The 12,524-nt window shown below is 63.7% G+C and overlaps 1 protein-coding gene across 1 annotated transcript in view; it reads left to right on the top strand.

The window, feature by feature from the left end:
- Positions 1–12,524, top strand: part of JPH3 (junctophilin 3) — a 77,120-nt gene that overhangs the window by 52,838 nt on the left and 11,758 nt on the right. The window lies entirely within an intron of this gene.

The following is a 12,524-nucleotide window of genomic DNA, read 5'->3' as shown; positions in this document are numbered from 1 at the left end:
CCCCGGCCCCCAGCCCGGGAAGTAGCAAGCCTGCCTGCTTGGCCCTCTGCAGAAGGCCCCACTAGAACCTTCTCACCCAGGGTGGGCACCCAGGGCACCAAGCCAGGATCCTTGAGCCATGACCCCACAAGGGTTAGCTGCCTGGAGACCTGCTCTCTTCTCTCAGGGGCGGGCTCGCGGCGGAGCACTGGGGGCTGGGCCTTCGCACGACAGGAGCCCAGAGTCCCAAACCAAGGTATGACAGGACCTCGCTCACCCCAGCAGTGCCAGGGAAGGGTCCTTCCTGTCTCTCCCAGCTCCTCCCCAGGCATTCGTGGCTGGTGGCCACATCCCTCCGCGCCTTGCCTCCGTGGCCATGTGCGTCCTTCCCCTCTGTTCCCCTGTTCTAAGGACACTCACAAAGGCATTTAGAGTCTACCCTATAACCCAGGGTGGTCGTCAGTCTCAGGACCCTTAACGTAATCGTGTCTGCAAAGACCCTCTTCCCAAACGGGGTCAGCACTCGATCCAGCGCGGTGACGTGCTGCCCCGGGTCCGCATCTGAGCACGGGCAGAGGGGAGGGTCACGTGTGATCCGAAAGCCTCCCCTCGATCTGCTGTCCCCCGTCCCCCAAACCCCAGCAAAAAGAGAAGAGCACTCCCCCCAGGCTGGACTCAGGAGTGTGCGAGCCCTCTTGTGGTTTTGGGGTCACAGGACGGGATCACAGGGGAGCCTGGCCCGCATTCTCCACGGCGACGGCTGGTGGTGTTGGGCGAGGTACTGCCCCTCTCGGAGCCCCACAGGGGACGAGGTTAGACACTGACCCACAGGGCGCCCCTTGATCGGGTCCACGCTGTCTGTAGAGGGCACGGCAGGTCGCCTCAGGCTTTGCCGGCTCTGGGGTCTCGGGTACAGAAGGTGCTCCCTGTTTTCCGCAGCCCCTTACAAGGCGAAGTGGACTCTTCACTCCAGGCCACGGGCCATGTCTGCCCCCCGCAGGAGCGGCGGACCCCTGCCCGCCCTCCAGTGTCCCTCTTGCTTTGGGGCTTCCCTTTCTTGCACCCCACCCACGAGCCGAGCACGCTGGTCGCCTCTGTTCCCACGGCTCCTGAGCCTCCTCCGGTGCACTTCCTCTGAGAAGCCCTCCTGGTGTCCCCACCCCAGAAGCACTGCCTTTGCCGCCTGAACACGGCTCGGAGGCTGGGCCTTCTGCCCCTAGTTGCCAATCCTGATGGAGGAGAAGACGTCTTGGGTCAGTCGTGGGACAGTTAGGGGGAGGGTTCCCTCTGCGCGGAGTACCCTAACCCGACAGGCCGCCCGACATGCCTCCCAGCGAACGGCTTCCCTTCTGTAAAGCGGGAGCACGGCGCCTGCCTCGCCAAGTGTCTGGGGCAGTCAGTGTGGCTGGTTGGGGCCCAGGTGATGCTCACGGCCCACTGGGCCCTGTTCCCTCCCTCCCTGGCCAGTTGGCCGAATGGTCAGTGTCTGAGGGGTCCTTGTGGCCGACCCGTCAGGCTGTCGTCCCTGCAGAGCAAAGAACCTGGCTCCGGGAGCCACTCCCTGCCCTCCTCCGCCCCGAGGCTGCGACCCTGGCTCGGAGCCCCTGCGCCCCTCCCGCCACCTGGGGCGCTGCACTGGGCCGAGCTCTGCCATCCAGCTTGCTGCTTGCACGCGTCTGGGCCTGGTCTCCAGGGGGCTCCAGACACTGTGCAAACGTGTCATTAATCCTCCCCGCGTCCTGGGAGGTTACCTCCCACAGCCCGGCCTTCAGGGAAGTGCACGCCAGCACGGAAGCCTCCCCTAGCTTCTAGGGTGGGCGGGGGAGCAGCGGGGCGCCATGCACACGGGCTGTCTCAGGCCAGGTGGGGGGAGGGTGCGGTACAGGGTCTGCCCTGAGCCCCCACAGTAGCGGGGCACGCAGGGGGTGGGCCCTGGCTCCCCTCCCCCACAGGAGACCCCGTCGTGGTGTTGGTGGGTGGCAGGTTTGGGACCCGAGATGCCCACCTGCTGCGTGGGGTGGGCCGGTGAGCCTGAGCACCCAGAGTGGCTCAAGAAAGGGGGGCTTGGCTCCCTTTAGGCTAATGCTTGTGCCTGGAGAACGCTGCATCATGGTGGGAAGAGCAGGCCCCTGGGCCAGACGCTTGCCGGTCCCCTCAGGCAGGTTGTCCAGCATGCGGTGCCTCGGGGTCCTTTTCTGTACAGTGGGGTGATCGCAGCATCAGGTGCGCAGACGGGAGCCGTGTGGGACAGCAGGGTGTTGGCGGTCTGCAGCCTGGGGTGAAAGCTCCGGCCTGGCTCGGGGAAGCGGGGCGGCTGGGGCCACGTGGCTGGTGTCTGGGTGCAGTTCGGGGGGAGGGGAGGCCAGGCTGGATCTGCTGTTGGCTGTAGCCACAACACAGCGGCGGCCTGGCCCTCCCACGGGGCCGTGTGCACGGACTCCCTGGGTCCCCCATTTTATGTGTCCGGCTGCACGTTGAACCCAGCCGCCTCCCTGGCTGCCTGAAGGCCGCTGCTGGGCCAGCCCATGTGCCTGTCTCCAGAGCGTCTCTGCCCTTCCTGGACGGAGCCGTGGAGATGGCGGGCTTTCTGTGGCGCTGCGTCAGCAGCGAGCCGGGCCACCCCTTGGGCAGCTGGCTGCTAGAAGCCCGGGGGCCTGACCGGGACTGGCGTCCCTCCTACAGAATGGATGAGGGGCTGAGGAGGGCTTTGGACGGACACGGGTGGGTGACTGCCGCGGGGCGCCCAGCAGCAAGGACGGAGGCCCGGGGAGGGATGGGCAGCTAGAAAGATGGTACCTCCAGTAAGTGGCCTTTGCCCCCATTTGTCCCATCACTGCGCCCCTGGGAGAAGCAGGCCCACGGGGGAGACCCATGGGGGCGCAGGTGGGAGCACAGAGCATGGCCCCCACTGGCATCCGTGCCGCCAGGGGTCCCCTTGGACCTGGCCTTACTTTACTTATTCTGTCAACAAACGTGTTGATTCTGCTGTGTGAACAGTGCTGTGCCAGGTCCCAGGACCCATGTGGGTGGACCCCAGACTAGCGTCTGCCCGCACGAACGGCATCCTCAGTGAGTGCCCGTCAGCCCTTGTCCGTGCCTTTGCCTGTGCTGTTCCGTCCTTTCCATGCACGGATATTGCGCGTGCCCGCTGTGCGGCAGACTCCACCTGATGCTGGACGGTCACGGTCCTGCTCCTGAGGAGCTGGGGAAAGGAGGTGCTCCTGGAAAACCACAGAAGTGTATTGATGGATTGATTCGACAGGTGCCCGTGTTGGCACCTGCCCCATGCCAGCCCCTGCTCTTCTCGCCTGGGATAAAGATCACGGTCTCCTAGAGCTTGCACACCAACTAGGAATACAAGCTAAGAGATAAAAGCAGCAGTGGCTCTGGGAGCTTCTCAGCAGGGTGGGGAGAGGGAGGGGACCCGCCCCAGCCTGGGGAGGGGCCCGGGCAGGAAGGACTTGCCAGGGGAAACGCCTGGTCAGAGATCGAGGGGCCGGGGGGAATTAATCCTGGCCCTTCCTGAGTCGGAGGCAGCATGACGTCACCAGAGGGTGGCGAGGCAGTTATCAGGGTGGGTTTCATAGGTGTGAGGCCAGGACGTTTGCAGCCCCTACACCCACAGCGGCCCTGCTCCAGGCGTTCAGTGCCCAGCCTGCCCATCTTGAAATTCCCAACCTCCATGGCTGTGTCGTGTAACTGTGGTCGGATGGGACCAGGAGCTCGGCCCCCAACCCCTGACCTCTCCTGCCCCCTGGCCTCCCCTTCGGCATTCCGCAATGGTGATCAGGTTGGGGGGGTGAGGGAGCCCACGTCCCGCCATTGCCCACTGCCCCGGTGGGGTCCTGGAGGGTCCAGCACTCAGGGTCACCCTGAGCAGGTGGGGTCATAGCACGTTTGGTGGGCCCTGTGGCAGGGGCCCCCTTGTTCCCCATCAGCTAGTGGTATGTCAGGGCCTGGAGATTTGCCTTCCTGCTTGCCCGTCCCCTGGGGCAGGGGCAGAAGGCCCCAGGGAGGGGAGAGTGACCGCAGGGCCCATCTGTCACTTGCACTGGGCCCCCCTGGTGGTAGCGTCCATTGCATGGTCCCCTTCACCACCCTGCTGACTTGGCCCCACTGGACGCTGGACGTGGCCCCAGACCGAACTGTGCTGGGCCTCCACCCCTTGGTGTTGCCCTGCCGAGGTTCCTGGACAGCACGCCCTTCCTCTCTGACCTGCGGAGGCCAGGGGTCCTGGGCCCAGTGCAGACATCGTGGCCAAACGGGTTCCTTTACTAGTGGCTTGTGCCTGAGTGTTATTTCAAAGAGCAGGTTTCGGGCAGGGCATTAGGCAGGCAAACCTCAGACGATGGGGCACGAGCTTTCTCAACTAGGTTTTGGGTAGATATTTGTTCCGTGTGGGGAGGAGGACGGACACACACCACGTGTGTTAGCTCTCCGTGCGTTCAGGATATGCGGTGCCCGGCCCCCCAGGCCCCTGCCCTTCATCGCCCTGCCCCCCATCTCCCTGTCCCCATCCCCCTGCCCCCCCAGCCCCCATCTCCTGGCCCCCCACCCCCTACCCCCCCACACTGATGCCCGCCCCCCCCGCCCTGGCACAGACAGTCCCAGACAGAGGTGGCCCGTGTGCCCGGCTGCGATGGAAGTGCAGTGCCCGAATTAGCCACGTTTCCACTTGCTCAATGGGTATGTAGGCTACTCGCAGGGTGACGGTTCGCCTGCTATTCCTGGTGTGCGGGGGCTTGGGTGTGGGGTGAGGGAGGAGAAGAGGGGGCGCTCAGTCTAAACATAGACCGCGGCCGGGAGGGGCGGCGAGGCGGTGGGGAGAAGGGCGAATGATGTTGGAAAATCAGCTCCTTAAGAGAAACGGGTGCCTGAGGAGAGGCGCCTGCGGGTTGCCATGGCAACTGGGACAAGCCCCCCCCAACCCCCCTAACAGGAAGGCTGGGGCCCCACAGGCATCCCGGCTGCGTTTCCGTTGCAGGTGGCCACTTGCCACCGTCGCGCCCCCAGGGGAGAGGGGGACTTGCCTGCAGGAGCCTCAGTGCTCTCCCCTGTGAAATGGGGACGGTCTCCCTCTGTCCTCGTAAACTCCTGCACGTTAACAAGGAGAAACCCAGCCTCGCTCTTAACCACAATGCAAACTAGAACAACAGTGGAATCAGGCAGTGTTTTACCTGTCAGCTTGGGAAGGATTTTTTAAAAAACTGACCGTCACCAAGTTAGAGCAGGTGTGTGGAAACAGGCCAACTTGAAGTCAGGTGTGTGTGTGTGAAGTTCCCGAACTACCAGGACCGGGTTTGTAACTGCAAAGCCGAGAACAGTCTCCACGTCCATCAGCAGGCCGGGCTCAGTCTATTTCTGGAAAAAAAAAAAAATCCATTAAAAAGAACAAGACAGCTCTGTGTTTGCTACTGTGGAACAATCTCCAAGATAGAGCGTTAGGTTAAAAAAACACCCAACAACAAAAAGGCGAGAGGCAGAGCTGAGCGCGGTGTGCGAACATCTGCGTCCGAAGTGTGCGATGCCTGCGCGCGGGGGCTGCTGCCCGGCGAGCGGCTCATTACGCGCCGAAGACGATGAGAAACACCTCCGTGAGCCTGGACGCAGACCCGGCCGTGACGTATGAGGGGCCAAAACAACCGACAGGAAAGAATACATAGACTAAGGCGCCATTTAGATTTCAGAAATGAGACGTGCGCGCCTTTGAGTACGTGGACCATGAGCAGAACCGGAGTCCGCCAGAATTAAGAGTAGTTGCCTGTGGGACGTGGAATAGTTGAGCAGACAGGTGGAGGGGGATTTACATTCATTCTCTGCACTTGAAAGAGAAAATTTTAAAGGATTCATGTTGCTTTTGTAAATTTAAAGATGTGTATATCCAGCCATAATAGCCAGACAGGGGGCTGTTCCAGACCTGCAGTCTTTAGGGTTCTTGCCATTACCCACTCTCTCCCTACAAGGCAGAGGCTGCTGCCTCCCTGCCTCACCTCCCTGGGTTCTGACGTGCTGTTGTGGCTCACTCCCCTGCCCCCGGGCCTTTGCACTTGCTGTCCTTTCATCCTGGAACTCGTGGCCTGGCCAGCCCCTCCTCGCCTCCAGCTCAGGGACGCCTGTGTGCCACCCAGGCCACTGCTGACACCCACTGCTCTATGGTTCTGTGCACACTGGCCGTCTACCATCGGACGTGCCCCCTCCTCAGGGCGCGACCTCCCTCGTGCTTTGAGTCCCCGCTGCCAGCACATGGTTAGTCGATGAGCGCACCAGACCTGTTCTCCCCGGTGGGAGCAGCGGGTGGTCTGCGGTGATCGGGCAGGGCTCCGGGTGCTGCTTCTGTGTCTGGGGCGAGTGTTGGAGCCTCTTCTGTCTTCTGTGCTGTTCCGAGAGGGTGGTTTTCTGGAGTTCTGTCTGTTTTTATAGCAAAGAGTTCCTTTGACCTCCAGCAGGGGCTCCACGGTGCCAGGCGGGAGGCGGCCAGGGTGCTGCAGAGAGCGGGCGGGGGCTGTCCACGGAGACCACGGCCCCGCCCTCGGGTCCTCGGCTCCCGCCTGAGAGAAGTACTTTCGACACAGCCACCAAAACGCGGGGCGGAGGAGCAGGTGCAGGCACGGGGGCGGGGGAGCCGCGGGCGCGCGCTAACGGGCGCAAGCTTTCCCGTAAGGGCGATGTTACAGAATTAGCTCACGGTGATCGCTGCACAGCTCCGAGGACACGAAACACCACTGACTCGTCCCCGTCGAACAGGAAGGTGTTACAGGGTCCGAACTGAATCTCGGTAAAGCTGCTAAAATATAAAACCCACGGAGAGCTGCTACCGGGCACCAGCAGACCGTGTGTGGCCCGTGCTGTGTCGCCTCACGCGCGGGAGGGATCCCGCTACAGTTGGGTAGACGGAGGCTCACGGAGGCCTGACCCGCCCCAGATGAAGTAGCAGGTGGACGGCGCACTCCTCCCCCTTCCCCCGCAGCCCCGGGCCTAGCACCCGATTCTAGGGAGTGGGGAGCTGCGGGGTGGAGGCGGTGGTCAGGACTACTTTCTGGGGTGAATCTGGCCCGGGACGGAGGGTCCTGAAGGGTGGAGCCTCACGCCCTGTCTCAGGTGGGACGCTGGGCCTCGGATCTGTCCAGCGGAACCTCAGACTGTGCTCTTCCTTAGAATGAGGTCACTGCGATGTCACCGAGGATCTGGAGATGAGGTCATCCTAGGTGACGTGGGCCCTGAATGTAATGGCAAGTGTCCTGAGAGCGGGAAAGACAAGGAAGCCGAGCAGAGACCGGGGTGGCGTGTCTGCAAGCCGAGGAGCGTGGAGGTGGCGGCGACACCGGCGCTGGGGGCCAGGCCCTCCGGGAAGCCCGGCCTGCGCTTCTGGCTTCTGGTCCCAGAGCTGGGAGAGGACACGGGTCTGTTGTTACTGCCACCCCAGGACACTGGCACGGCCCCCAGCCCCCTGGGCGCGGTCTCTGCGTCAGGCACAGGCCATTTCTGGGCTGCTGTGCAGAGCGCTGGCGGCTGGCTGTCCCTCTGTGACGGCACCTTCGTGACCCCCGCCAGTGTCTGGCTGCCTTTGTGAGTCAGGCTTGCTCGACCCCACCAGCGCACGGGCATCGTGTCCTTCGTTAGTTTGGGTGGTTTTTTTTTTTTTTTTTTGAGGATTTTTAATAGGAAAAAAATGGGGGTGGGGAGAGATGTGGCAGGGGAGGAGAAGCCAGCTGCTGTGGTTTGATCTAGAATGTTCTCCGGCTTTGCAGACCACTCCAGTGGATGTCTCTGTCATTCTGACCAGAAGACACACGCTCTCCAGAGACTTAGGTGGGACTCAGGCTCTTTAGAAACCCCACCCCCACCCCCGTTTCCTGGCTCCGGTAGAAAACCCCATTGAAACCAAGGGACTTTCATACTGTTTGGCTCTGTTTGAGTTCTTGTCTGACTTGAAGAGTTTTTAGAAACCCCTCCAGTCCCCCACCAGCTCCTATGGACCGGCTCAGGCAGACACGTGGTGTTGCCTCCGCCACTGGGGGCTGGGACAGGCAGGGCGCCCCCCCCCGTGGGCCCGTCTGGGTTTGTAGCTTTAGTGGGCACCCGCGTCCCCTCTGCCCCCCGGCCCGTCCTCCCACACCCGCTGAGGGCCCTCTCTACATGCTTCTGGGGCCTGGGCCCACCCTGCTCATGACCCTCCAGAGGCCCCTTGCTGGTCTCAGGAGGAACAAGGGCTCTGGGATCCAGTGGCTGCCCCACCCCCTTTCTCTGCTCAAGTCCTTGGGGGCTCCATGGCCTCCCTTCCCACCCAGGACCTCCACATGCCTCATCTAGTCTCCCTCACTCACCTTTACCACTCCCCTACTTGTCCTTCAAATCCCAGCTCACTGTCCCCCTCCTCCAGGAAGCCCTCCCTGAGCTGGTGCTAGCCCCTGGGCGTGCACGCTCAGCACCTGCTAGAACAAGAGGCATTGTGGTGAAGGCCTGTCTGGCCCTGTGAGCCTCCCGAGGGCAAGGGCTGGGCCTTTATCTCTCCTGTGCCCCCAACACCTGTACAGGTCTGACACCGTGGTGGCGCTCGTGACTTAAAGCTGAGGCCTTTCCCGTCTCTGGTCTTGGCATCCCCACCTGTCACGGTGAGCTGGGTACGCCGCCCGTCACCCACGTGAGCACATGGGGGATCGCTGTGTGCAGATGCGGGGGGTTCCGCCGTCACGTCCGCGGGTGCACCTTGAGGGTGGACGCGGGGCACTCCGTGACCACCAGCCGCTGGCCGAGCCGCTGGCGCTAGAGTGTGACGTTCTTGGGCCCGGCGGGGGGCGGGAAAGGCAGGTCCGGAGCTGCGGACACGCCTGACACCTCCAGCCTGCCCGCCGGGCTTCACGGCCGGCTGTCCACAGGGCGTGACGACACAGCCTGTAGGACAAACAGAATACCAGTGGTGACGTGTCCCATGGGGTGCACGCCGGGGGCCCTGGGTCACACACCCAGCTCTCCAAAGAGACCCAAGCCTGTGGGAATGTCCCCCCAGCAGTGTTTGGCAGCCCTGCCTGGACAGAGCACCTGGCCGACCTCGAGAAATGCGGGACAGGACCTACCCACGGCAGTCCCTGTCCCCCCGGTGAAGGAGTGATTCTGGAATTCACCTGATGGCTTATCTCTATCCTGGGTGTTGGTTACAGCCACGGCCCCCACATGCATGAACGCCCCCACCCTTCCGCCCAGCCTGGGCCCCCGCACATTCCTCCCGAGGCACGCGCTGCACCCCTGCCCCAGAGGTGGGTCCCAGGCACGGATGAGGCTCGACTGGCAGGGCCTTGACCACACATCCTCGTAGGCATTTTGTATTCTCTCTGAGAAGCCCCCCAGCCTCAGAAGCTTCAGGGCCCACCGCCGCTGGCTCCTCCCATGCCCCCCGGGTAGCCTCATCGGGGCCGAGGTGCAGGGGGCCCCTGATTTGGCAGGGCCTGGTGGGCCTGAGTGTCTGCATTTCTGTGGGCCCCCAGGGGACGTTGTGCTGCAGGTCCTGGGGCCTCAGGCAGCTCGTCCTCCAGCTGGCCTGTCCCTTGCTGGGGGGAGGCACACAGGTGGGGCGAGCGGTCCCTCCAGAAGGGTGCGTGTGCAGTCTGCGGAGCTTGGCCGGGGCTCCCCATGTGCTTCTCCTGACGAGCGCACGCGCGGCGGCCCCAACAACGGCTCACGGCTCTGAGCTTGTCTGCTGACTGACGGCTGCCGGGGCCGCTGAACACACACACAAGGCTCGCGGGCTGTGGCCAGAGGCCCCCAGAGGGAGCACGGAGATTGCTTGGTGCCGTCGGCACTGGAGGGGGAGCAGCCTGGGGCCTGAGGGCTGCCCTCAACACGGTTGCCCACGTGCTTCCTGAAATAAAGCAGCCTCGGGGTTCTGTCAAGAAGGGACATTCCAGTTGCAAATGGGAGGATGGACCCCCAGACTCCACCCCAGGATCTCCAGGGCCTCCCTGTCTGCTCTGACCAGGGCAGGTCTTTCTGACATCCCCTCTCGGCCCGCCCCTTGGGTGAGCCTGACCTCTGGTAGTAGGGTCCGCTCTGTCCCTAGAGTTCCGCGGGCCTGCCAGGGGCCTGCTCCCTCAGCTCGGGGCCTGGAGGAGGGACCAGGGCTGGCACAGCCACCGGCCCCTTCACCACGATGGATGGGGCTGGGGATCGGGGCGGCGAGAAGCCAGCTTGGGGCTCCTCCCGGGCTTCCTGCGTGCTGGGCTGGTGCCGGCAGCATGGCCTGTGGGGTCTCCGTTCCCCAGCAGGGAGGCTGGGGTCCACAGGGGCCTGGTGACCGGCCCATGTATGTGGGAAGGCAGAGGGCCAGGCCCTCAAGCCCAGGCTCGGAACTGCTCCTTCAAGGTGCTCTGGGCTGGTCTCTGGTCTCCCCCCAGGGCACCACCTGCCTGGCGCCCCTGAAGGATGAAGGCTGAGTCCTGGTCAGAGGGGTGGCACACTGGAGGCTCAGCCTGGCCTGTTCTGAGCTGGGTTTCTGTGGTTCTGCAGGTTGGTGGGGCCTGAGAACCTGTGTTTCTGACCAGCTCTCGGGTGGTACTGTGGCTGCTTTCTCACCTGAAAACTCTCAAGCGCGTGCCAGGTCCCTGCCAGCTTCTCCCTTCCCTCCCCTCCCCTGCACCAGCCCTGATCCTGCTCCCTCCCAGCCCAGCCCAGCCAGGGTCCCCCCCCCCCAACTTAGTTTATCAGAGCAGCGGACTCCTGGTGAGGAAGTCACACAGGTTTGCAGAAGCCACAGCCTCCATTTACCAACGTGGATCTGGAGGGGCAGGGAGGGCGGGGCACTGGCAGGTGGTCCTGCTTAGGAGGCCCTGGGCACGCCCGGGCTGCAGGACGGCACCTCGTGGGCGCAGAGCAGGCTGGGAGTGGTCAGATCGGGGGTCGGAAGCTGGCCTTCGTTTCCTCTGTGACGGGAACACCTGTCCACGGACGGGTGCTGGGCTGCAGGGCGTAGGGAGTCGGGTCCAGGAGGGACGGGCTGCGTCCTCCAGGGCTGGATGGTGCACACCGAGCGTGGGGTGGCAGGGCTGTCCCGGCCAGCCGCAGGGGCAGCTGGCTCCGGACTGGGCCCTTGCCCTGTCCTGCATACAGCGGTCAGGGCCCGGCTTGCTTGGATGGCAGGAAGACTCTCTTCCTTGGCTCTCGGAGTTCGGTTTGGTCTCAGCGTCCCTGAGCCCCCAGGCCGGTGGGACTGGCTCAAACCACAGGCCTGAGGGTGACTCAGGGATTGGTGATGGCCGATGAGGAAGAGATGGTGCGAGTGAGGGGCTGTGTGTGGAATGAAACCACGCACGTGCTGTCGGCTCAGGCTGTGTCCCCCAGCACCGCCGGCGGGGGCAGCTTAATGGAGCCTTTCACCTCGGGTCCTGGGGGCTGGACGTCTGAGAGGCGGTGTGGGCAGGCCGGCTCCTCCTGAGGCCGCTCTCCGGGCGTGTGTCTGTGCCCTGACGACCATGTCTTCCCTCCATCACGTCCTTCCGGATGGGTTAGGGCCCAGCACGTCTCCCGGGGACACGGCTCAGCCCCTAGCTTATGCACACACCCTCGGTGGGGCTGAGAGCCTCCCAGGCCCGGGAAAGACAAAAGCTGCATGTCTCCACCGGGCAGGAGAGTCCGCCGTGCCTCTCGGTGGCTGCCAGAGCACGCTTTGCCACACGGGATCTGAGAGCGGACCCCGCTGCCCCAGGTGCCTCACTGGGCGCGCCCCTTCGTTCCCTGTGCCGGCGAGAGCCTTCATGCCACAGCCCGCCTATTCCCACAGCCGTCACTGTCCTCCAAGGCCAGGGACACAGCTGCAAGTGGGATGGGGGCAAGACCTCTAACTAGGGGCACCTGGCAGGCCAGTGACGGACTGCACAGCACGTGGAACTTCATGCCTGTTCCACAACGTCAGGCCCCCTCCTTAAAAACGCAGACACCCCCATTGTCCGTGCCCTGGCATCTGCTGCCAGGCCCAGTGTGCCCTCTCCTCTCTGCACAGGGCCACACTGATGGTGGGGGGCCAGGGGCTGGGATTGGGGGCCAGGCAGCAGCGCATGGGGCCTGAGTGCACCGGCGGCCACAAGCCCAGAGCCGGGGTGGTGATGGGGCGGCCGGCACACACGGGGGACCCCAAGTGCCACCCTGGCTTGGACGGGAATGCTGGGGGAAGGTGCGGGAACAGAGTTTTTATAGAGCGAGCGCGGCTCTCACTCACGGGACGGCCTCGAGCACGTCCATTAGTTGAGTGGTTATGGGGTCCCGCTGGTCTTCCGTGGGTTTGTAGAAACGGTTCACGGAGCCAGCACGCTGGCTGGGGAGGAAGGATTTTGCATTAACGTGAGCTAATCATACCGCGTTTGCTTATCCCTGAACTCTGGCTTTGAGGTGTCAGCCTCTCTTCCAGGTTCTGCCCCACACGTGCCTGTCCTTCCCTGGGCCCCACGTGGGGGGTAGGGGACAGATGGGTCTGGTGCCGCCGGGCTGCACGATGGACATGGCCCCACAAACCTGGTTAGGGTGAAGGTGTCTCATGCACCAGGGGCTACCCTGCCCAG

The sequence above is a fragment of the Ursus americanus genome, chromosome 21 (assembly GCF_024610735.1).
Source record: "Ursus americanus isolate L20-20 chromosome 21, mUrsAme1.1.p, whole genome shotgun sequence".
Lineage (NCBI taxonomy): Eukaryota > Metazoa > Chordata > Mammalia > Carnivora > Ursidae > Ursus > Ursus americanus.
The sequence above is the reverse complement of the archived record's forward strand: the minus strand, read 5'-3'. Positions and strand labels throughout refer to the sequence as shown.